Source organism: Ylistrum balloti, unplaced genomic scaffold (assembly GCF_031769215.1).
Source record: "Ylistrum balloti isolate Yb309-2 unplaced genomic scaffold, AGI_CSIRO_Ybal_v1 Utg370584, whole genome shotgun sequence".
In the NCBI taxonomy this organism is placed as follows: Eukaryota; Metazoa; Mollusca; class Bivalvia; order Pectinida; family Pectinidae; genus Ylistrum; species Ylistrum balloti.
In genome coordinates, this window is record NW_026782363.1 from 333,344 (window position 1) to 356,007 (window position 22,664).

Consider the following 22,664-nt stretch of genomic DNA (forward strand, 5'->3'; position numbering starts at 1 on the left):
GGCTGGTGACCTATGATTGTTTCCCTACAATCACCTTGAACTGTTGAACATGCCACATGTCTAAATAAAGCCGTTCCTAACAGATAATGATATTGATTTGTTGGAATTAGGGTACACAGCTTTTTTTATATAATAAATACCTGGCACTTTTACTGTGATTCACAAACCTTCGTCTGACACATGTGGTGGGGATCAGTCAGCCGGCTCCTATTGTCTTGCACTCACACCTGGATAAAAAGCTACTCAACTAGACAAAGGAAAACCTGCCGTCAATATTAGTTATGGACACCAGTAATATGAAAAATGCTTTATCTCTGTAATGTCCTTCAGATTCACAAGGGAAATCAAAGCTTCATTGTTTCTCAGTTTGGGTTGTTTATTGAAAGATTCTCAACAAGATGAAACATTAATTGCAGTTTGATAAGGAACAAGCAGTTCAACTTCCAGTGTTTTCTAATCATTAAGGGGTTCAAAGTGAAATGCCTGATGACTCAAGTTCATTTTTATCAATATTCCCCTGAAGACCTACTGAAGCTGATTTACAATAAGTTTATTGAATATCCAGTAAACTGAATGCTAAGTTTTCTCTGCATGATATTGATGTTCCTGACTTCAGGACAAAATTTTAAAAACTTTTCAAGTTCACAGTGGCATTTAAGGATAATTAAGACAGAAACTAATCACAAGAAAGTTGAATACCAAGCTAACATAGCCTTGTACCTACTTCAGTGTCACAGATACAGGTGGCCTGTAATGTTCACGTCTATTTTGATGGACCTATTAAGGAAACCATGTTGACAAGAGATAATAGAGGTGATGTGGGCTTGACCAATTGTACCTGTTGACCTCTGGCTGACTCATACCCAATTGTTTTTCCTCAATTGTCAACCCACACTAAGTTTGGATGTGTTGGTTGTAGGACCTGCCTTATATGGTAGTGAATATGTATAGCTCATTCCTGGCCAATAAAACTGTAGTAGATATGGGTATTGTCCACATGTTTACTCATTAGTGACCACCTTCCTGAGAGGTCAAGGCCGGCAATAATGCTACACGTTTTATGGACTGAGGATTTTAAATGGAGAATGATTTGATGGCTGTTTGAAATGGTATAGGTTTCCTTCTCATGAATTATTCACTGAGCAGAGCCTGATTTTGGCTTGGATGAAGATGTATAGATTTGAATTTTCACACACATGCTTAATGTTGTGACCGTATTCAGTAAAGATTAAATCCTAGGCCCTGGATTGCCAGAGCGATATAAAAGTTTTCAATACAATCACTTTGATTGCCTCTATTTACCTACATGTGAAGTAATATACAAAACTTATACAATACCTCTGATAGTATGTGGAAGAGAAACATATTGTGTGAACAGTTATAAACAAGTTCGACCAGAATTTGTACCCAAGTTTTAGTGTCATTTCTTTATTAGTCTGCCTAATAGTAAAATCATCTGTTGGCTGTTTCCTAATTTTGTCGATATCGACCAATGGTATGTTGTACGCCTATTATTGTGTGTCAGCCAAGCTAATGAACTGAACTGACCTATATCACCTTCTACAACAAATTATTCATGATCTCGTAATACATTGGAGGCATTAGGCTGTGAAAGTAGTTTTCTCAACCACAGCTCATAAAAAGATAACACTCTGGTTCTTATAATATGTCAAAATTAATTATTGTTAACTGTTTTGTGATTTTAAGGGAAGTTGAACATGATAATAAAAACAGATATGTGGATCAGGGATATCTGGAATACTCTACAACCTGTACAAAAATCTATTATCACAAATGGTTTGGTTATCACGGGTTATAACCTAGACATAGGCTAGAGAGTGTGGAATGTGTACAAAAACAGATCAAGTATGTCCTCTACCTCCATTTGAGTAGTGCAGAAAAGGACAGATAGTTCACCCCCAAAATGGCTGTCTCTATGACACTATTGTCAGAAAGCGTAACAGCATAACTTGTCAACTGTGTGCCTGTTGACAGGGTGTAAATGCTGTTTTTTTTAGTATCCTTATTGTTGAGTATATTTTTATAACGGTTTATAGATTAGGGATAGGCCCAGGGAAGGCGTGTGTTGTTCACCCAGAACAAGATCGCAAATCTCATGCAAAGATGTCATTACTGACAAAATGTCAACTAATCACAAAGTATTTGGAGTCATGCAAGGAATGTCGTCATCATTACTACACAGGAAATTAAACTTTAATTTTATTGTCACTGTTAAGTCACCCAAATAAATTAAGACAAAATAAAAAATTGATGAATGGTAGTCACCATTCTTGGTCCATAAATGTAGTGAAGCTTATCAGGAAAATTAATTGTCAAAGATTGGTGGAAACAAGCGATGTCATGTTCATAACAACATTTACCAGTTCTATCTGTAAATGTACAATTTCCATTAAAAACTTAAAATGTTTGCTACTTTATTCCTCAAAAAACAAATGTTGAAGTTTGTTTATAGGAAAGGACTTCTTCACTGCTAACAGCATATAAAGGACTTCTCTCACCGCTAACAACATATAAAGGACTTCTCTCACTGCTAACAACATATAAAGGACTTCTCTCACTGCTAACAGCATATAAAGGACTTCTCTCACTGCTAACAACACATAAAGGACTTCTCTCACTGCTAACAACATATAAAGGACTTCTCTCACTGCTAACAACATATAAAGGACTTCTCTCACTGCTAACAGCATATAAAGGACTTCTCTCACTGCTAACAACATATAAAGGACTTCTCTCACTGCTAAAGGACATCTTCACTGCTAACAACATATAAAGGACTTCTCTCACTGCTAACAACATATAAAGGACTTCTCTCACCGCTAACAACATATAAAGGACTTCTCTCACCGCTAACAACATATAAAGGACTTCTCTCACTGCTAACAGCATATAAAGGACTTCTCTCACTGCTAACAACATATAAAGGACTTCTCTCACTGCTAAGAGCATATAAAGGACTTCTCTCACTGCTAACAGCATATAAAGGACTTCTCTCACCGCTAACAACATATAAAGGACTTCTCTCACTGCTAACAACATATAAAGGACTTCTTCACTGCTAACAGCATATAAATGACTTCTCTCACTGCTAAAGGACATCTTCACTGCTAACAACATATAAAGGACTTCTCTCACCGCTAACAACATATAAAGGACTTCTCTCACCGCTAACAACATATAAAGGACTTCTCTCACCGCTAACAACATATAAAGGACTTCTCTCACTGCTAACAGCATATAAAGGACTTCTCTCACCGCTAACAACATATAAAGGACTTCTCTCACTGCTAACAGCATATAAAGGACTTCTCTCACTGCTAACAGCATATAAAGGACTTCTCTCACCGCTAACAACATATAAAGGACTTCTCTCACTGCTAACAACATATAAAGGACTTCTCTCACTGCTAACAACATATAAATGACTTCTCTCACCGCTAACAACATATAAAGGACTTCTTCACTGCTAACAACATATAAAGGACTTCTCTCACTGCTAAAGGACATCTTCACTGCTAACAACATATAAAGGACTTCTCTCACTGCTAACAACATATAAAGGACTTCTTCACTGCTAACAGCATATAAAGGACTTCTCTCACTGCTAACAGCATATAAAGGACTTCTCTCACTGCTAAAGGACATCTTCACTGCTAACAACATATAAAGGACTTCTCTCACTGCTAACAACATATAAAGGACTTCTCTCACTGCTAACAACATATAAAGGACTTCTCTCACCGCTAACAACATATAAAGGACTTCTCTCACTGCTGACAACATATAAAGGCCTTCTCTCACCGCTAACAACATATAAAAAGGCATATAAAGGACTTCTCTCACCGCTAACAACATATAAAGGACTTCTCTCACCGCTAACAACATATAAAGGACTTCTCTCACTGCTAACAACATATAAAGGACTTCTCTCACCGCTAACAACATATAAAGGACTTCTCTCACCGCTAACAACATATAAAGGACTTCTCTCACTGCTGACAACATATAAATGACTTCTCTCACCGCTAACAACATATAAAGGACTTCTCTCACTGCTGACAACATATAAATGACTTCTCTCACCGCTAACAACATATAAAGGACTTCTCTCACCGCTAACAACATATAAAGGACTTCTCTCACCGCTAACAACATATAAAGGACTTCTCTCACTGCTAACAACAAATAAAGGACTTCTCTCACATTTATGTACATAAATAACTCCTCTATCTAGGACACCTGTCATTACTTACTGGCAATCTAAATGGATGACAGAGATTACAGGAGTTATCAGGGTACATTCTATCTGTGGTCAGATGTGTCAACACGCATCACACTGGTCAAGTTATACCATAAATAGGTCACCCCATTTAACAGGTTTAAAGTTCATACTTTGAATGAAAGTTTCCATTTTGAAGATAATGTAATTGCTTTTGTAAAAAACACTTTGTCACTGTAGAAGAAAAACCTGTTTGTTGGTATAAAATGAAATACAATAGTTTATCATATTCCATTTCATACAAATATTATATCCATAGAATACATGGACAATTAAGCTGCTAACTGTAGAATGAAAATTTAAGAAAACTTTGATGATCCACTCAAGGTAGTGTGAACTGACCTAGAAGTTTTGGTTTTACTGTGTAGTGTGAACTGACCTAGAAGTTTTTGGTTTTACTGTGTAGTGTGAACTGACCTAGAAGTTTTTGGTTTTACTGTGTAGTGTGAACTGACCTAGAAGTTTTTGGTTTTACTGTGTAGTGTGAACTGACCTAGAAGTTTTGGTTTTACTGTGTAGTGTGAACTGACCTAGATGTTTTTGGTTTTACTGTGTAGTGTGAACTGACCTAGAAGTTTTTGGTTTTACTGTGTAGTGTGAACTGACCTAGAAGTTTTTGGTTTTACTGTGTTGTCATTGAGGTTATATGGATGCTGCACCATAGGAATTTGTTGTGGTGGTTTGTTTGATGTGAGCCTTTCTGAATGGAGATGCACAGCTTTTTCTCCCATTTCTACTTGTTTAATACTGGCCTGTTTAGGACAATACACCCAGGTTCGCTGTTCTTGTATTACACACCTAACCATGCAATACTGGCATGCATACATAAACATTATCACCTAGGTACGCAGAATTTACTTTCTGTGTCAATTTGTGGATTAATTGCATAAAAGAAATACAATTTTGGTGTAATATGGTGTCCTTTTCAGAACATTGTCGACATCTGAAGCTCATTTTTTTTTTGCAATTTTTTGGAATGAGGAAGAGAAATATACTCTTTAGTATGTTGGGGTGTAGGATGAGATATGTTATCCTCGAGGTCAAAAAATGTGGTACAACCCTCAGCAAAACTACAGATTTTATGACATTTTTTTACCTCTCTGATGATATGTCCCTGTCCTAAATAAGTCCCTTCCAATGAAAGAGTGTTATAATACATGATATCTCGATCATGGGACAATTTCAATTTACTGTGTTAGCAACACGTGGTTTTGTGGTGGTGTCAGGGGTAAGGATTTTCCTTGATTGGTATTTCTCAGATAACTGTACTTCACCGTTGTTCTTTGTGGCGAGCTCTGAATTGTCAACAAATGGGTCAGCATTCTTAGCATAGTCTGTTCTCAGGGTTCTTGTTCTCCAGCATGATTGATGTTTTGAATTCAGATCTGAAGGTTACACTGGGCGGTTGAGTAATTATATTGAATGGTAAACACAATTCTCTCAATTTGAAATTGAATTTTTTAAAAACCACGCTCTGCTTCAACCCATATTTGATTTTAATCTGAGGTTTCTTACTCATCCTATGTAAATAATACGTAGTGCACATTTTCCAGCCAGCAGAACATAAGCCCAAATTTTTGTGTGGTCATGATTGATAAAAAGTTTTAAATTTCAACAAGTTTTTCAGAGAAATTTGTTTTCTTGCATCTCTTTGATTCTTATCTTCCCCATGACATAATAGTTTGGCCAGGACAGGGACAGAGACTGTACATAGACAGGCCAGGACGGGGACAGAGACTGTACATAGACAGGTCAGGACAGGGACAGATACTGTACATAGACAGGCCAGGACGGGGACAGAGACTGTACATAGACAGGTCAGGACAGGGACAGATACTCTACATAGACAGGCCAGGACGGGGACAGAGACTGTACATAGACAGGCTAGGACAGGGACAGATACTCTACATAGACAGGCCAGGACGGGGACAGAGACTGTACATAGACAGGTCAGGACTGGGACAGAGACTGTACATAGACAGGCTAGGACAGGGACAGATACTGTACATGGACAGGCTAGGACAGTGACAGATACTGTACATGGACAGGACAGGGACAGATACTCTACATAGACAGGTCAGGACAGGGACAGATACTGTACATAGACAGGCTAGGACAGGGACAGATACTCTACATAGACAGGTCAGGACAGGAACAGATACTATACATAGACAGCTCAGGACAGGGACAGAGACTGTACATAGACAGGTCAGGACAGGGACAGATACTGTACATAGACAGGCTAGGACAGGGACAGATACTGTACATAGACAGGCCAGGACGGGGACAGAGACTGTACATGGACAGGCTAGGACAGGGACAGATACTGTACATAGACAGGCCAGGACGGGGACAGAGACTGTACATAGACAGGTCAGGACAGGGACAGATACTGTACATAGACAGGCTAGGACAGGGACAGATACTGTACATGGACAGGACAGGGACAGATACTCTACATAGACAGGTCAGGACAGGGACAGATACTGTACATAGACAGGCTAGGACAGGGACAGATACTCTACATAGACAGGTCAGGACAGGGACAGATACTATACATAGACAGGTCAGGACAGGGACAGATACTGCACATAGACAGGTCAGGACAGGGACAGATACTGTACATAGACAGGTCAGGACAGGGACAGATACTGTACATAGACAGGTCAGGACAGGACAGGACAGGGACATACTGTACATAGACATAGGACTGTACACATGGACAGGCCAGGACAGGGACAGATACTCTACATAGACAGGCCAGGACGGGGACAGAGACTGTACATAGACAGGCCAGGACAGGGACAGATACTGTACATAGACAGGCTAGGACAGGGACAGAGACTGTACATAGACAGGTCAGGACGGGGACAGATACTGTACATAGACAGGTCAGGACAGAGACAGATACTGTACATAGACAGGCTAGGACAGATACTGTACATGGACAGGCCAGGACAGTGACAGATACTGTACATAGACAGGTCAGGACAGGGACAGATACTGTACATAGACAGCTCAGGACAGGGACAGATACTCTACATAGACAGGTCAGGACAGGGACAGATACTATACATAGACAGGTCAGGACAGGGACAGATACTGTACATAGACAGGCTAGGACAGGGACAGATACTGTACATAGACAGGCCAGGACAGGGACAGATACTGTACATGGACAGGCTAGGACAGATACTGTACATAGACAGGCCAGGACAAGGACAGATACTGTACATAGACAGGTCAGGACAGGGACAGATACTGTACATAGACAGGTCAGGACAGGGACAGATACTGTACATAGACAGGCTAGGACAGATACTGTACATGGACAGGCCAGGACAGGGACAGATACTGTACATAGACAGGTCAGGACAGGGACAGATACTGTACATAGACAGCTCAGGACAGGGACAGATACTGTACATAGACAGGCTATGACAGGGACAGATACTGTACATGGACAGGCCAGGACAGGGACAGATACTGTACATGGACAGGCTAGGACAGGGACAGATACTGTACATAGACAGGCCAGGACAGGGACAGAGACTGTACATGGACAGGTCAGGACAAGGACAGATACTGTACATGGACAGGCCAGGACAGGGACAGATACTGTACATGGACAGGCCAGGACAGGGACAGATACTGTACATGGACAGGCCAGGACAGGGACAGATACTGTACATAGACAGGCTAGGACAGGGACAGAGACTGTACATAGACAGGTCAGGACAGGGATAGATACTGTACATGGACAGGACAGGACAGGGACAGATACTGCACATGGACAGGCCAGGACAGGGACAGATACTGTACATGGACACATGAAAGCTAACCATAATCAGAAAATCTGAGGAAAATTTATAGGTTTGTTCTAAAAATGGAATTGATTTGATGTGGTAGATGTACATGAGATTTAGAACACTGATATGCTTGAGGCCAGACTTCCTGGAGGAGGAATATTTATGTAAAGGTAGCAGGATATAAGTCTCTGATCAGGGCTGTTATTACATATCTAGGGTACATATAAACTTACAGGCAAACTACAGGAACTAGGTATACAGGAATGAGGGAATGTTTGACACACTAACTAGGTATACAGGGATGAGGGAATGTTTTATACACTAACTAGGTATACAGGAATGAGGGAATGTTTGATACACTAACTAGGTATACAGGAATGAGGGAATGTTTGATACACTAACTAGGTATACAGGAATGAGGGAATGTTTGATACACTAACTAGGTGTACAGGAATGAGGGAATGTTTGATAAGCTAACTAGGTATACAGGAATGAGGGAATGTTTGATACACTAACTAGGTATACAGGAATGAGGGAATGTTTGATACACTAACTAGGTATACAGGAATGAGGGAATGTTTGATACACTAACTAGGTATACAGGAATGAGGGAATGTTTGATACACTAACTAGGTATACAGGAATGAGGGAATGTTTGATAAGCTAACTAGGTATACAGGAATGAGGGAATGTTTGATACACTAACTAGGTATACAGGAATGAGGGAATGTTTGATACACTAACTAGGTATACAGGAATGAGGGAATGTTTGATAAGCTAACTAGGTATACAGGAATGAGGGAATGTTTGATACACTAACTAGGTATACAGGAATGAGGGAATGTTTGATACACTAACTAGCTATACAGGAATGAGGGAATGTTTGATAAGCTAACTAGACTGATGTCTATTGTTGCCTTGATGTTGGCATTTGTAAGCAACTGAGACACCATTAACCTTGATTGTGACACGTGTATCTAGGTAGTATCTCTTGTTTTATAGTTACCTGTTATGTTAGTAGCTTGAGGTCTTTCCTTAATAACACACTGATTTGTCAGGTGTGAAATCAAATGATCAACATTTGGTAATATGTCTGCCGTTAAAAGTATTAGAGATGTTGAAGACACAAAGCCTGAAGGCTGTTAGTGAATTCTTCGCTAAATAAAGCGATTCAAATGTATGCTAATCATCCCGAGATCACAGAAGATAAGCTCAATTCCTGTAGAATCATTTTGTACTATTGTCATCAATGTTTGATGTCGATGAAGGATTTCTGCAAAAAAATGTTTTTAACAGTTGTTCTGATGCATGCTTTTGTTTTGGGATTGTAAAGGTCAGACATTCGTCAATATTGACAAGTTGTCTTTCAGTTTACTAGGTACAAACCAGAAACTGGAGTTTTTTTAAACAGGAGAGAGGCTGTTTTTATCCTGTACTAGTTTCAGAGATCTGTTAATCTGGTACACTTGTATGTAATTATCTGTTTACTGTTGTGTGGTTTTAACATGTGATCAACATTAATAGTGCCGCCACAAATATTTAATCGAATGTGGATGCGTCGTTGAGTTGTCAGTGTATATATATTGGTATATTTGTAGGTATTTGACCTCTCCTATACACATGTTATTCAGATCTGTGGAGCCCAATAGCTTCCTTTACCTGTACAAGGTGTTATATTGATTTTGTTGTTCGTCATACAGGTACACTACCTGTATATACCTGGGAATGTAGAACATACTTGTACACACCTTCATGTTTATATCAGGATGTGTGGTATTTCAGGTAGAACAAACTAACTTGAATTTTATATGATGAAAAACAACGCCGCTACTTACGGCAAGTGAAATCTTTCCAGGTGTGATATCAGAGTGACAGTGAAAAGTGTCAATTCTAACTTGAATATATTTATGGAATAGTAACTACATTTAAAGATTCATGAGAAAGGTAAGTATCTTGATATAAAAAGCAGCTATTTAAAACATTTTGACATATCCACATTTACATATTTTTCAGAATTGGATTATCATATTATGTTTGAACTTTTAGTAATTCATAGATGAAGACAAAGTCGTCCCTTTTATTTGTGTTGCTTATAATCAGATGGATTAAATATGTTGACAATGTAATTCTGTATATACTGTTTCTTATTATTTCAATGATATAGTTTCCTAGTAGAATATTGAATTCATTGTTGATATAGACACCATGTAATAATTTCCATGGACCGAAAAACTTTTCTCGCCCTGTTGTACTGAGCCAATGTTATGCCTGTGAGAGTCAATATTAGGACAGTTTGATCAACAGTGTCTTTGGGTTTTGTTGAAACTGTGAATACTTGCAGGTATATACCTTGTAGACTGCAATACCTCTTTGTAATATATTGGAGTTGAAGGTATTGAAGCCTCGTGTGTTTTGGTAATGCCAGGGGTTACTATACAATTATAGTAAAAAAAAAAACGCTCCTTAGATATATTCAGTATTGACCTGAACAGATTTAAAACAATGTTTTTACATGATTTTATTGAGCAAAGTATATATGTTACCAAGGTCTGATTTCAGTATAATTCAGACATTTGTGTAAAATATTAACTGGAAAATTCTTGGTTTGGAACAAACAAAAGTAAAAGTTTTGATAAAAGACTTCAGATTTGTGTTATCAGTGTAGTTACCAACTATTAGTTGTATAACTTCTTCATGTCCTTTCTGAATTGTTTAATGTTTGTCTTTCTATAAGATTGATTCCAAAGAAGTGTTGTAAATACTTCAGTATTGTCATTAGAATGTATTTCTTAACACAAAGTTTAATATCTAGTAAGCATGTATCATAAAAGTAACCCGACTGCACAAAAAGACAGCACATAATAGGATTTTATCCTATAGGCTTTTTACATCGAACCAGTTTAGAAATTGGATGTCAGTGATTCATAATGTCTCTGGTTATAATTGATGTTTCATAAAACATGTAAATCTATAAATGTCTACTATAATAGTATGACTTGAGAGATAGCACAGCACATGTTCTCCAGATTTACATTAAGATTTACTGGTAACTTTTATTGTATTTTACTGAGGTTTATCTTCATGAAAAATAAGCATGTAGATCATTAGACTTAATGTTTTAATAATTTGGCTGTAGGTGACTTTAGTCATTTAGTCAACATGAGATAATTTGGCTGTAGGTGACTTCTAGTCATTTAGTCAACATGAGATAATTTGGCTGTAGGTGACTTCTAGTCATTTAGTCAACATGAGATAATTTGGCTGTAGGTGACTTCTAGTCATTTAGTCAACATGAGATAATTTGGCTGTAGGTGACTTCTAGTCATTTAGTCAACATGAGATAATTTGGCTGTAGGTGACTTTAGTCATTTAGTCAACATGAGATAATTTGGCTGTAGGTGACTTCTAGTCATTTAGTCAACATGAGATAATTTGGCTGTAGGTGACTTTAGTCATTTAGTCAACATGAGATAATTTGGCTGTAGGTGACTTTAGTCATTTAGTCAACATGAGATAATTTGGCTGTAGGAGACTTCTAGTCATTTAGTCAACATGAGATAATTTGGCTGTAGGTGACTTCTAGTCATTTAGTCAACATGAGATAATTTGGCTGTAGGTGACTTCTAGTCATTTAGTCAACATGAGATAATTTGGCTGTTAGTGGCATCTAGTCACTGTCTGCTATTTCATAACACACATTGTATAAAAGTTTACAGTGCTGGGAAATGTATTGAAAATGTTCAATCTTTCCAAATTTTATAGATTGATGACTGTTAGAGATATTTAGGGGGAAAGCCATTAATTTCCAATAATTTGGAAAAGTACAGGAGTTAAAAGATTAATTCTAAGAACATTGACTGGCCATAAGAAAATCTCACAGACTTCCACAGTTTATAATGTATGTCTGCACTGCAGAAACACAATCCGAAAAAAAGGTTTAACCACAAAAATGCCAGTTGTTGATTTATTGTAATTTTAACTATGTATATCAAACCCTTCAGAGATAATGTATGAAAAAACAGCATTAAAAACATAATGGAAAAGTCTCCATTTCAAAGTGTTAGATGCAATTATAGCTGCTGATTTCTTTTTACCAAGTCAAGCATCTTAGAATTTGTTGTGACAAGATAAAAACATGTACAGAAATCTGACACATTGAGGAAGTCTCTGAACAGTTTCTACAAGTTGTCAACAGAATAAAAGTTCTTATAACACAACCAGTAAATAATATGAAAGTGATGTTTCCATGACTACACCGTCATCTTCATTCGACAAATGGCCAGTGTTGAGCACTGTAGCACTGACACAAATGGTGTACAAGATGGTAAACAGATTATAGGCCAAAAGATGGTGACAATGTACTTCAGTTTATTCGGCTACATTTTAAAACATGTGGTCACAGATGCGAGAGTCCTTCCCCCCTAGCCAAGGATGCTCCACATTTGGTCACTAATGAAAGTGATCCTACTGTAACATAACACCACATAAAAACTTTCACTACATTGAGGAAGTCATGGGTAAGATGTTTTAAGTGGCACAGTTAGTAAATTAATGAATTGTAAGGGTATGTGCATTGTATAGGGCCCACTGGTTCCTGCTGATGTGCATTGTTGTCAGTATTTGAGTTTAGGTTAAAATGTCTGTAACATCATATCTCATTATTTTGACACACAATCGTTCAGGCCTGTCACGGTTTCATTGGGGGGGGGGGGGGGGGGGGGGGGGGGGAATGTTTGTTACATTTCAGTCAAGGTTTTGTAATGACAAAGATTTTAAGTTGCCTGCTGAATTCAACTCATAGACAAAAATTAGATATAAATATATATATATATTTATCCTTTAGGTGTGGATTCAGATGAGCTTCAAAATTATTTTGTTAAAGTTATCATTAATTGTTACATATGATATTTGTCTCGATTGAGAATGGTAATATGATTCCTTATTTGTATCTCTGGCCTAAACCTTGTTGATTACATTCAGCAAGATAGAATTACGAAATTATGTTTCAGACTTCAGAAGTGAATCTACATACTGACATAGTTATTGTGTGAACTCGTATATAGAAGACAGAGAGTAAAATGGTTAAAGGTAGGATTCAGCTCTTTATAAGTAAGGAAGCTCAATTCTCACTTTGTTACCAACAACTGATTTAACAGCTTTCAGAACATTGTCTAATCCTACTCAGTCATCTAACTTGATTCTCAAAAAAAAAGCCATGATAATGAATGTAATGATTAACCTTATATTCAAAATCAATCTTGTTACAAAATAGAAACCCTAACCCATATTTCAAAGGATTTCTTGATAGAGATCAGAATTCTAGCAATGTTCACAGAACCAGGTACCACACAGCAGGTATCTGTGCTGTATTGGTGTCTACTGATTGTGGTTGGATTTTCTTTTATACTAAAAGGAATGTATTTAATTAGTTCACAATAGTTTTCTGGATGTCACAGTGAAATTGTTATAACAATGACTGCATCAGTACTATATCCTTGAGTGTCGGTCATTAGTGGTGGTCAGGTGTCCACCCCGTTATAGGTACCTAGTAATGATGATGATGGTTTGTCGTTTCCATGACTCTGCCTGTCGCCAGGCAGTGTCCAATCGTCATGAGTCAATTCTCTGGCGATGTTAGTGAGGTGCTCCCCTGAAGTCTGGGGGTTGACTGAACTGTAATTTGGAGATGTGGTGGAGAGGGTCCTTGTCTTTTTTCCAGGCTGTCTATCTATGATTTTTAATTTTTAGATTAGGGGTAGAAGTCCTTTCCTAATAGCTTTAGGTACCCATTGTCACTAAGATGATATTTATAGGTGTGGTGTTGGTGTATAGAGAGGAACATAGAGAGGAGGTTTTATAAACCTGTAGCCCTTGATGGCCACACTTAATTGAAACATATTTCAATTATGAGAGTGTCCTTAAACAGTCTTGATAAGGAATGTTAACTACAGTTACAGTCAATATCAAACAATGCTGGCTGGGCTCCAGTGTAAACAAGTCTTGTTTGATATCCATTTGGCTATAGTTTCTAGAAAAGTTATCGATAATAACAGAAATGTTAGGAGATAAATTGTTTGAAAAAATGGCCATTTACATAAATCCATTATAATTGAAAAGATTTTTCTGTGGTCTGTAAGTCTTTTTCATATCCATCAAAGTAAGAAAATCTGTTTTATAGATTTCAAGGTGTAGATATACTCATTCCTGTGTCACAAAGACATATTGTATACAGATCCATAAAGTGCTTGGGTGACTAAGAAAACCAAGGAACCATAATAATGCTGCAATTTAAAAATAGTTTAGAAATTATCACACTTAAGTTAAATTAGTTTGTTAACATTAAGAAAGTGTTTGATTTAAACTATGTTTGTGATACACTTTTCAAAGCTCAAGCTGAAGTTTAAATGAGTAAATGGAAAAGTACATTGTTATTTGATATGTGAAAAAGATGAAGAAAACGATAAATAAACTCAAACGACCTGAATGACCCATCAAGTATATGTAAGGCTACTGATGAAAGGTTGACTGGATCTTGGTTGAAGATGTAGACACATGCTGCCATGAGCAGGGGATGATGCTGTCAGTAAGTGTTTTCTCTCCTTCAAGGAAGAAGATACCAACATATGCACCATGTCTGTCTTGTAAACTTTTAAAAAGCAAGTTAGTGTAATTGGATCCGTGGCACATGCTGGGTGCCAATTGCCTAATGATCGAAAGGATAACCCGGATTTTAAACAGACACTTGCTGTCCTGGTGTTATGTTTCAAACTAACTTTTACGATGGTAGTATTACACATACACTGCTGTATTCTCATATACAAGTGTATTGGATAAGCCCATTTTTTTCAGAATTTGTTTCTTATTTGTGAACGGACGTTTGAAGAATTTGTTCATGTCATTCAATAAAACAGGTAAGTTTTATTTTTTTTCCCTAAGTTTGATAGAAACTTAAACCTTGGTTAGAAAAAGAATGTGATACTTGTGAAAGATGAGATGAATATATAATTGTTTACATGCGTTCTTACAGGATGAAATGTCAGTTGTCTTGCACGACAGAAAAATCCTGATTATGATACAAGATATTTCTAGCGTGTAAGATTTGTTGTTACTTTTCTCAGTATACTTTTACTGTAGTGGTATGTTATAAAGTTGTGCCAAGGTCATTCTAAAGTATTGTAACACTGCTAACAGTCCAAATGGCAGAACATTTTGTTTACATTTCTATCTGAAATGATTATCACTACAAAATGATTGTAAAGCAGTATTTTCAGGACATTAAATCAAGCCTTGTGTGCTGAAGTACAGAAAAAAAAACTTTTTTAAGGTTTTGTTGAAAATGTATATAGGGTAGAGTATAAAGGAGATCGTCAGAAGCTTCAGAACATGTTTGGCAAATTAACACCCAATTTTGAAATAATTGGTAGATATACCCTCCCCCTTGATGCTGTTTAGAAGGGAATGGGATGTTCCCCAATACTCCTGACAGACTAAAGCCTTTCAGATGTGAAATGATTAGCATCAATTGCTATAGAAGTTTGTCAATCAGTGTCGACTACATGCTGTGACATCTTCAGGTGTCAGACTATCTGTAGATACAGATACACTACTGGTGTCAGACTGTCTGTAGATACAGATACACTACTGGTGTCAGACTGTGTGTAGATACAGATACACTACTGGTGTCAGACTGTCTGTAGATACAGATACACTACTGGTGTCAGACTGTCTGTAGATACAGATACACTTCTGGTGTCCGACTGTGTGTAGATACAGATACACTACTGGTGTCAGACTGTGTGTAGATACAGATACACTTCTGGTGTCAGACTGTCTGTAGATACAGATACACTACTGGTGTCAGACTGTGTGTAGATACAGATACACTACTGGTGTCAGACTGTCTGTAGATACAGATACACTTCTGGTGTCCGACTGTGTGTAGATACAGATACACTACTGGCGTCAGACTGTGTGTAGATACAGATACACTACTGGTGTCAGACTGTGTGTAGATACAGATACACTACTGGTGTCAGTACAGACTGGTGTCAGACTGTGTGTAGATACAGATACACTACTGGTGTCAGACTGTGTGTAGATACAGATACACTACTGGTGTCAGACTGTGTGTAGATACAGATACACTACTGGTGTAAGACTGTCTGTAGATACAGATACACTACTGTGTGGTGTACACTACTGGTGTCAGACTGTGTGTAGATACAGATACACACTACTAGATACAGATACACTACTGGTGTAAGACTGTGTGTAGATACAGATACACTACTGGCGTCAGACTGTGTGTAGATACAGATACACTACTGGTGTAAGACTGTCTGTAGATACAGATACACTACTGGTGTAAGACTGTCTGTAGATACAGATACACTACTGGTGTCAGACTGTCTGCAGATACAGATACACTACTTGTGAATTCTTGTACTACAAGACCAGGTTAAAAACTGGCTGTCGTCCAGTGGATGAAACTTTGTAGTTGGCTATTTAAACTCACTCGTTCATTCTAGACTTTTCTTCTGTTTGTTATTCAGTCTATTGTTTAAATGTTTCAGGTTTTGGTATTCTCCAGGTGTTTATAACATGAACTTTACATATGGAATAGCTTTCTCAATAGGTTACCTTTCTTCCCAGTTTGTTAGCGGAAACTGGTAAAGTGTTTTAAATGTCAAGGATCTTTACTGAACAGTATAAAACTTGTCCTGGAGGTTTCCTCTGACAATACACAAAATACTTTCAGCATGTGATTGTTTTTGCTTTTTTTTTTATTGATTGTTGTATCATATTTTTGTCATGTATAAAAACAGTTAATTTGATAAAGAGAAAAAATCATCCTTGAGAGACAACATTATAGTATGCACTGCAGCAACAACAAAATCTAATGTCAGATTAAATTCTGGTGTACTATTGAAAAGGAAGAGAAATCCCTGTGTATCAGATACATGGCTTTCCTATCATTGAACTGTAAAATTGGGGTGATGGCAACATCAGGATATTACTTCAGGCCTAAACACTTAATCTCACTTCTTGGATTTGAAAACTCTGCAGTCTGATACATGTGACATTACCTGTTAAATAGATAACCAGAGAATTTATTATTAAAACCTTGTATTCTGATTCACTAGAGGTGTACCTGTAGTGAATCACACTAGGAGTGTACCTGTAGTGTATCACACTAGGAGTGTACCTGTAATGTATCACACTAGAGGTGTACCTGTAGTGTATCACACTAGTAGTGTACCTGTAGTGTGTCACACTAGGAGTGTACCTGTAGTGAATCACACTAGGAGTGTACCTGTAGTGTATCACACTAGGAGTGTACCTGTAATGTATCACACTAGAGGTGTACCTGTAGTGTATCACACTAGTAGTGTACCTGTAGTGTGTCACACTAGGAGTGTACCTGTAGTGTGTCACATGAGGAGTGTACCTGTAGTGTGTCACACTAGGAGTGTACCTGTAGTGTATCACACTAGAGGTGTACCTGTAGTGTATCTCACTAGGAGTATATCTGTAGTGTATCAAACTAGGAGTGTACCTGTAGTGTATCACACAAGGAGTGTACCTGTAATGTGTCACACTAGGAGTGTACCTGTAGTGTATCATACAAGGAGTGTACCTGTAGCATATCACACTAGGAGTGTATCTGTAGTGTGTCACAATAGGAGTGTACCTGTAGTGTTTCACACAAGGAGTGTACCTGTAGTGTATCACACTAGAAGTGTACCTGTAGTGTATCACACTAGAGGTGTACCTGTAGTGTATCACACTGGGAGTGTACCTGTAGTGTGTCACACTAGGAGTGTACCTGTAGTGTGTCGCACTAGGAGTGTACCTGTAGTGAATCACACTAGGAGTGTACCTGTAGTGTATCGCACTAGGAGTGTATCTGTAGTGTATCAAACTAGGAGTGTACCTGTAGTGTATCACACAAGGAGTGTACCTGTAGTGTGTCACACTAGGAGTGTACCTGTAGTGTATCATACAAGGAGTGTACCTGTAGCATATCACACTAGGAGTGTATCTGTAGTGTGTCACAATAGGAGTGTACCCTGTAGTGTATCACACAAGGAGTGTACCTGTAGTGTATCACACAAGGAGTGTATCTGTAGTGTATCACACAAGGAGTGTACCAATATATTAACACACTAGAAGTGAGGCAGTATTTCATTTTTACTTTCAAGAAAAGAAGAATTATCTCCCTTGTGTTGATTTTTTTTTGTCTGAAGTTTTTGTGATACATTTAATTGAGTTTAAAGTGTCAAACATTAAGGTGTATGCTGTGAATTATTGTATAAGGTAACATGGTCACGTCAAGATTTTTGATGAAAATTGCTGACAGCAGGTTCAGATCAGTACACTACTTGATAGTCAGTGAAATCTCTCAACACTCAGGGCTGATCTCCTTTAACCCTTTAACCAGCTAACAAGTAATTTGTAGTGTAATATGATACCTTTCTAATTGTATCTTCAAAAGGTCTGAAGCATTGTGAGATGAGAATGGTCATACTTGTATTGGCTCAATATTACAGGATCCTTGCAGCTGCCCAGGGGTGTGAATTCTGACTAACGGAGGGAACTATATGTGTAGCTGCCCTGGGATGGGATTCTGACTAAGGGAGGGAGCTATATGTGCAGCTGCCCTGGGGTGGGAATTCTGACTTAGGGAGGGAGCTATATGTGTAGCTGCCCTGGGGTGGGAATTCTGACTAAGGGAAGGAGCTTTATGTGTAACTGCCCTGGGGTGGGAATTCTAACAGAGTGAGGGAGCTATATGTGTTGCTGCCCTGGGGTTCCCGGGAATTCTGACTAAGGGAGGGAGCTTTATGTGTAGCTGCCTTGGGGTGGAAATTCTAAGGGAGGGAGCTATATGTGTAGCTACCCTGGGGTGGGAATTCTAACAGAGTGAGGGAGCTATATGTGTAGCTGCCCTGGGGTAGGGATTCTGACAAAGGGAGGGAGCTATATGTGTAGCTGCCCTGGGATTGGAATTCTGATAGAGTGAGGGAGCTATGCAATGTCCTTTCGGCAGATCATCAGTTGTCATATCTCCCACATGCCAAAATTGTGAAGTGCTAGGATTTTTTTTTATGGTGATTACCAGACCTCCAAGTGAGATTCCGTTTGTCTGATTAACCAATATCCTATCATTACTTCTATCACAAACCTGACCTGTATCACTTAGGATTCCTTGTTAGTATACTCTGGTAGGAAAGACAGGGTGAGCTGGTACACATCATGTAAACTAATTCAAACTGACTGCAACGTATAAACATGACTCACATGGATAAAAAACTGCATTTTCCGATAACCTGTTGAAAAATTTCAGTTTGTTGAAATAATTTTATGTTAGATTGTCTAGAATATTTCAACAGTTTCTTGTAATCAAAATATCTTTTAATTGAAGAATGATAACTCTGACATAAAACAATACAATTATTCATTAACTTAGTTGTAATATTTTTGAGCTATATGAAAAACAAAATATTACCCAAATCCTGTTTGGATCATGGATTACCTACATGGTGTTGGGTTGTAGATAAAGAAAACATTTAGAATTGGCATGATCAGATTAAGGAATATGGCAGGAGATTAGCTGACAGGTGTGGTGTTAATACCCTACCTATAATATCTGGAAAACAAACCAGTCTGTTGTACAATCACAGGTGTTAAGTATCAGATGAACAGATGGTAAACACCAGACAGTTTAATTCCTTCTCCAAACTTCATTATGTGACCAACTTTAGTCACTTTGTTACCACAAATAATCAGATGCTGCTAACTTGTGTTTTCTGAATCCTCTATAATGAGGAAATGAATTTGTGATTTATAATAGAAGGGAATGTTGTTGTCTCAGAAAGATAACATCTGATTATAACTTTATGAACACGAGAAAACAAATTTGACAATGTGGATATTGAAGGTAGCATGACGTATTTAGAATTAGAGCTCACACAGAAAAAATCAAAACACTTTGAAAAGTCAACATTCTTCCCTTTCCAATGTCAATCACTAAATGAATTAAAACATTTCAGACAGGAGGTCGTAAAATTGTGATGAAAATTATGACATGTTTAAAAGCTAAATACAATTGTGTATATTCGTAAACAATAAGCAAGCTTGATCTACTTAGATCTCCGAAACCATTAGCGGTAAATGCACAGTGTAAAGGTCGGATTATATAATTAAAAAATGGGAATACCAGCTGAATAAAAATATTGTTATTCTTCAAAAGGAATCCTCACCATAAATACTCTATATATAACATGTAATAGCTTAAAATTAAATTATCAATGTTCCAACCATCATGTAACGTACTGGATGTCATTGCTTGAGCGTAGAGGTAGGTAGGGAACTCTGGAGATCTGGAGGGATCCTGCTGTAGTGTTTATGTGTCCCCCAGAGATTAGGAGATCTTCCGGGCATCCCTGTTTATTTTCACAACAGCTTATGACTTGAGTTGTAGATAAGCTTGTCTGCTGAAGTTTTGATGATTTTTACATCCCCCTGGCTGAAAACTTCCCAATATTACTCATGGGTGTGTAAACACGTTACAAGTACAGAGACAGCACTCTTCGTCTGGTCAGAGCTCTCTAGGAAACACTTGTCAGTAATATTATGAGGAGGATTTTTTACGTTTGTGATCAGTACTTTGTGATTTGTCTGTATTTTGCTCATATGCAGTATCCAACGATATCCAAAGTCTGACCAGATTTACACATCTGTGATTTCTAGTGAGACAACTTTTCTGTTGGACTAAAGATTTTCTATTGAGTGGAGTTGGTGTAATTCAGGTGATTGTAATGTTTCAATTCCTCAAATTTCTACAAGTCAGAAAGAAGTCATCGTGTAAACGGAAAAAGGTAAATCTTCTGACAACTTTTTTCCAGATTAGATTGTCTTCTGCTATTTGTTAATATATTGAAAACATATATTTAGCTTTAAAGCACTGAAAAGAATTTTGTTATTAACTTCTGATGTTGTTAGATAGACTGTTAACATGTACCTACAGCAGATGAAATTGATGTTGTGTTCTGTTGTTCCTGTGATGTACCTATACCAGCAGATGTAAAATCCGTTGAAAAGAAATGTGATTTATGAGGAACACGTTAATTTAAAAGTTGCTCTGCAAACTTGTTTGATAGAGAACAAAGAAAGAGCTTGACTAAAATGCACCTGTTTATTCAAAAACAAAATATAAAGATTGTCAACATGTGGTCTGCAGGGAAAAAATTTACATACATATGTATATAAAAATATATCATTGTCATTTTTTAGATATTTTAAAACTTATGAAGATGTAGCTTTTGTACAGATAGTAATTGTTATTGTGTTAAATTTTCAACAAAATCAGCAAAAGCAATGTAGCAGTATTATTAATTGAATGCATGACCTTTTAAGGTTGTTTTTTTTTTCTCAAATTCTAATAATGAATAAACATTGATGTTTCAAAGAAAAACAATGTTACACAACATGGGTAGTGCTGAAGTCATTATATTGTAGGAGATGTCAAAATAAACCTAATTTGTAGCACATGATATCAGTAGATTGTTCAAATTCCACAGCACTGCAGAAGGAAAGATCCCTTTGGCAACTGTTGTACTTCGTATACCAGGTCATTCCAGAAACATCAACAAACCACAGACAGAAATATTGGTGTCAGAAATAGAGTTGTTATGTAGTATAATGATTGAATGTGACACTAGAATGGTTAGAGAAAGATTAATGGTGAGACAAGTTGGGCTGAGGAATTTTTCCTGTCAACAGTCCCAGTAGACAGATGTTGCTGTGCCTTACTGTGTATATAGGTAAAGAGCATTGAGACACACCTGTACACACATACAGGGATTAAATACTTGGGTGAAAGTCACGGATACAGACACACCTGACCTACTTATTTGAATTTTTGAATACCTTTCTAATCTTAACTGGTAAAGGGTTATGTTGCTATATACAGGTGAAATGAAATGCAATCCCTGTATGTACTGACCTGTCTGGCAAGGAATTTAACAACGGATAATTCTGGATTATAAGACCAGGCTGTGTTCATTTTTACACCAAGTCATTACAGGTACAGCTACATAGCTAGAGACTAATGAGCAAATGATATCAATGAATGGGTGTTAAATTGCATCCTGACTGTGTTATGGTGAGTATAAGGCACTACCATAATGACCATGGTTTTTACCTGCACAGGTATGGGATGGTCATAAACACCAACAACAAGTTACCTGCAGGCTATTTTTGGACCTATATATATGCTCCATTGAACATATTTGGGAATGAATGTACTGTATTAGGACGGCAGCCATGTTGGAATAAGATAGGTCAATGAAACACTCTCAACTCACCTGTATATAACCTGTGTTTTACCTGTAGGATGGTAGATTGTTTAGTAGAAACAATTGGAAGATTTCTACACTGACTGACATCTGTTTATGTGTGACAAAGAAAGACCAGAGTATACATGTGTATATACAATACTGATGTGATATAACTGGAAAATACCTGTGTGATTAAGGTACGTGTGAATCATG

At 37.5% G+C, this 22,664-nt stretch overlaps 1 protein-coding gene across 1 annotated transcript in view; it reads left to right on the forward strand.

Moving 5' to 3' along the window:
• Nucleotides 1–22,664, forward strand: part of LOC132556681 (apoptosis-stimulating of p53 protein 2-like) — an 82,642-nt gene that overhangs the window by 45,872 nt on the left and 14,106 nt on the right. The window lies entirely within an intron of this gene.